A 5003-nucleotide genomic window follows, 5' to 3' on the forward strand; every position below is an offset into this window, starting at 1 on the left:
ATAGATCTTGTTTATTCAATGATTTATGTGGTTTAATGCTTCCAATTGGTCATTTTATTCTATCCATATGTCTATATATGCTAGAATAGATGTTCATGTGCTTATCTCTAGATTTTGTGTTATTGATGCATGTCTATGTGTATTGATGTAATAAATTTAGATATTGTCAAAACATTGTGCTTAAAAGAATGCTTTTGTGATTCTCTTGATGGTTCATGCTTACCTTTTGATGGATTGTGCCCCTCCCCTGGTTTATTTTCATGCTAGTAGTGTAGATGTAGTGTAGTTGTAGTGTAGTGTTAAATGGGAGGACAATCTATGCTTGTTGTTTGATGATCCAAGCTTGCGAATGCAATTAGCATATGTTTCTATCCTTGTGTTATATTTGGATTGTGAGTTTAATGAAAGGATTAATAACTTGTTTTGATTTATTGTGCCTTTCACATATTGTTTAGACAATATATGCTTCATAGCTTAGATATATTGTGCCTTTCACATGATGTTTAGACAATACATGCTTAACTAGTCATCCATGCTTATTGAATCAACCAAATACACACACACCACTATTGTAACCCACTATTTGCCCTCATTAATCACTTGTCAATGATATAGAAATGCATTGCTTGGTGGTGATCTCTAAACCTCAAGATCTCTCTCTCCCTTACTTACTCTTTTTAGCATTGCATTCTTACTTAATTTAATTTAGTTGCTTTCTAATTTAAACAACCAACCAATCACTTGTTTGATCACTCGACCTACTGACCCTAGTTGCATTTTCACATTCAAGTATGACTCCAATCCCTTGGGACGATGCCTACTCGCCCTAGCTATATTTATAGTGAAAGGTAGTAGTGGCTTTTACAAATGTAAAACTTGGCCCTCGCCTTAATACACATTCTCAAACGTATGGTGCGGTGACACACACCCACCAGTTTTTGGCGCCGTTGCCGGGGATTAGGTAGCGTCGTATTTGTGGGATTCATTAGGAATTAGTACTCTTTTGATCGTGTCTTTTATTTACTTTGATTTCACTTTTCTTTTTGGTTACTTATTGTGTTTTTTTTCACTTGACTAGGTGTATTATTGGAAAGAAGCCAAACAAAGGAGCATCCAAGCTACGGAGCAAAGCAAAGCAAAGCAAAATAAGGGAAAAAGCTAAAAATTCTTTAAAAAATTGCTAAGCTAAGCTAAATTTGGAGTTGAAGTGCTATAGGACCTTTGTGAGACTTTCTTGACTCAATCTCCTTAGTTAAATCGTGAGCCCGGGTGGAGGCATTTTTCTTGTCATTGCATTATTATTGTTTCAAACATGGGAATTGTGTTTGTGGAGGAAGTTTAATTGTATTATTGTGAAGGCAAAGTATTTGTTCATTTGTTGTGCTTGCTTATTTGTTATTGTGCATGCATAGTCGTCGTTCATTGAGACCAACTCTTGTCCCTTTTGATTTGCATCTCGAATCCATTGTTAGAAATCCTATGGAAATGGGAAGTTCAAATAGAACCCGCCTATCAATGGATGACCATAATGATGATCATGTTGAGGACCTTGGTCACATAGACCAACAAGGCATCCTTCATCCAAATGTGCACAATGAGAACATTTAAGTACCATTAGGCATGCCTAGGCCATACATTCACCCACCACCACAACAACAAGGCCAAGTTCCATTCGGAATGCCAAGGCCAATGTATGCTCCACAACCTCCCATTGTTAATCGAGGAATTCAAAATCAAGGTGTTCATGTTGCACCTCAAGTTGCTAACCTACCACTTGCTTTGAGAGACCATTATATGCCAAATGAATATAATGCACCCACATACATTCAATTGCCGCCATTTCGAGCACACCATTATGAAATTAAAGCACAAACCATTCAAATGCTTCCTAACTTTCATGGACTTCCTAGTGAAGAACCTTACAAGCATTTGGATGAGTTTCTTGAAGTATGTTCCACCATAAAATATACGGACATGCCGGAAGAAGTCTTAAGGCTTAAACTTTTTCCATTCACCCTTAAAGACAAAGCAAAGTATTGGTTTAACAATCTTAGGCCTTTTTCAATCACTTCTTGGGCAGAAATGCAACAAGAGTTTTTAAAGAAGTATTATCCGGTTTCTAAGACCAATGCCATGAGGACCTCAATTCGAGAATTTACACATAGGGATGGGGAGACATTCCATGAGGCATAGGAACGCTTCAATGAATTGCTAAGGAAGTGTCCACACCATGGCATGCCCAAATGGCAATTAGTTCAATATTTTTTTAAGAGCTTATCGGATAATTATAAGGGCATGGTTGATGCTTCTATGGGTGGCTCTTACATTGATAGGCATGAGGATGACGTATGGCATCTCTATGAAAACATGAGTGAAAATTCATTGCATAGAACATTGTCATCAAAGAATGGTAGAAATACACAAGGTAGGAAGAGTGTTGGCTTACATCAAGTCGAACATTCAAATAAAATAGCCACCGAAATTAAGTCTTTTGTCTCAAAGGTTTGATCAATTTTTGATTAACCAAAACTCGGCGAACCAAGTAACTTCCTTCCCTAACCATTCTCATTGTGCATCAAATGAAACATGTATGACTTGTTCTAGTGTTCTTCATTCTACTTCTCATTGTCCTCATGGACAAGTGCAAAGTGAACCTAATGAGCAAGTCAATGCAACTTTTGTGAACCAAGGGAACAATCCTTATGGTACTCATTATAATCCAAGTTGGAGGAATCATCCAAATTTCTCTTAGAAAAACCAAGGAGAAGGCTTAAACCCTTCCCAAGGCGGTTTCCAAGGGAAATACATTCTACCTCCACTTCAAAAGCAAGGATCCCAAGGTTATAGACCTTATCAATCACAAGGGAATCAATTTGCTAATTCTCATTTTCCCAACCAATCTTATTCCTAAGGAAACACTAGAAGTCCCGCCTTTGAAGAAAAAGTTTTAAATGCTTTGGGTACTTTAGAGGCTAACACACAATTGCTTCATTCTCACTCTTAATCTATTGCAACGCTAGAAACCCAAGTAGGGCAAATAGCTAGCATTCTTAATGTTAGAGAGAAGGGAAAGATGCCTATTAATGCCCTGCCTAAGCAACAATGTGTTATGGAAACCCAATCCTCATCGAAGGGGTGTACAATAGAACATGTTAATGCGGTGACCACCTTGCGGAATGGTAGAGTTGTGGATAATCAAGTAGAAATGACCAATGAAGAGAGTGAACCGGTGCAACCACAAGTTGTTACCCGTCCCGTTTCACATTCTATTCCTCTTTCATTGCATGTGCATGATCTTATAAATGAGAAAGCTAAAAGATGTGATTTGAAAAGTGATCTTGAAAATGATCCATTGAAAAAAAAATTGAAAAATGATGTTGAGAAAATTTTGTTGAAAAGTGAATTAAAACCTAATTTGAAAACTTCTTGTATTGAAGATAGTTCAAAAGAAAATCTTGAAAAAGTGTTTGAAACAAAGGTTCCATTTCCAGACGCCTTGAAAGGGTCCATTTCGAAAGAAAAGCAAAAAGTCAAGACCAATGAGATTTTGGAAATGTTTAGGCAAATAAAAGTTAATCTCCCACTTTTGGATGCAATCAAGCAAATACCGGCTTATGCCAAGTTTTTAAAAGATCTTTGCACCCAAAAGCGAAAGAACAAAAGCCAAGCACCAAAAAAAAAATGGTTTTGACCGAGCAAGTAAGCTCAATTTTGCAACATAACACTCTTCCAAAGTTTAAGGACCCCGGTTCACTCACTACATCATGCATCATTGGTGAACATATCATTAATCGGGCGCTTCTTGACTTAGGAGCAAGTGTTAACCTTCTTCCTTACTCGGTTTATGTCAAACTAGGCTTAGGTGAATTGAAACTGACGTCGGTAGTTTTGCAACTTGCCGACCAATCCATTAAAAAGCCTAGAGGTGTCATTGAAGATGTTTTGATTAAGATTGATAAATTCTTCTTTCCCATTGATTTCGTTGTCATAGACACGGAACCGGTTTCCAATCTTAAGAGCCAAATACCCGTTATCCTTGGCCGTTCTTTCTTGGCAACCGTAAATGCCAACATTAATTATAGGATGGGGATAATGAATATCTCTTTTGGCCATATGAAGGTGAAATTGGACATATTCAATCCAACACCCAATTCATTTGACAAGTATGAAGGAGAGGTCAATGTTGTGGAAAAATGTCATGAATTTAATAGTGAAGGAAATGAGTTTTTATGTGACTCAAGGGTTTCTAAAGCTTCATCTTCAACCTTGCATTCTAAAAGTCTTGTTTCAAACTCTTGTTTTGAAGGGGCGTGGAAGCCCAAAGGTTGTAATTGCATAGACAAAGGATCAAAAACTTCTTTTGAGTTTGATCCAACAAGTTCTTTTAAGAACAATTTGTTGGGTGGGGCTCAAGATATTCATCACCCCAACAAGGAGGGGATGCATTATAATATCTTTGATCCCGGCTAAAAGAGCCCAATGTCTTGCTAGAGACGTTAAAGACTAGCAAAAACATTCGTAGGGTGTCAAAACCCTATTTCTCTCTCATTTCTATCTTACATTTCATTTCTTGCGAAGTCTAGATACTTGTTTTTGGTTCATATGCATTTCAAGGAACTTTGGTGAGGATTGCATAAGCTTTCATGTCATTATTGAGCATTCGACAAAGTTCGATCGATCTCATACCTGAGTTTGATCTATCGAACTTCCATCTGAATCCAACACTTAGAAAATTTTCAAGCCTGCATCCAAATAGGCTATCTGTACCATCGATCCAAGAAAAATCTACGATCTTAGTTCTCAGTTGGATCGATCATAGGACCTTCAATCGATCCAACTATCCTGTTCGATCGATCTTAAGTGTTGACACTTAGAATATTTTTGAGCCTGCAGAACTTGCATCCAAATCACCTCTCTATCCCATCGTTCGAACTAATTCTCAGATCGATCAAGAGACATTCGATCGATCCAACTTCCAAGTTCGATCAATCTCATGCCTCAAC

General features: G+C 37.5%; 1 pseudogene; it reads right to left on the reverse strand.

Annotated features, from left to right (window-relative positions):
• Positions 1-2138: 2138 nt before the first annotated feature.
• On the reverse strand, positions 2139-2237 carry LOC132280531 (small nucleolar RNA R71; annotated as a pseudogene).
• Between the last annotated feature and the right edge of the window lie 2766 nt (positions 2238-5003).

Source organism: Cornus florida, unplaced genomic scaffold (assembly GCF_030987335.1).
Source record: "Cornus florida cultivar Cherokee Brave unplaced genomic scaffold, ASM3098733v1 CherokeeBrave_3.0.0_Hap2_Chr10, whole genome shotgun sequence".
NCBI classification, from domain to species: Eukaryota; Viridiplantae; Streptophyta; class Magnoliopsida; order Cornales; family Cornaceae; genus Cornus; species Cornus florida.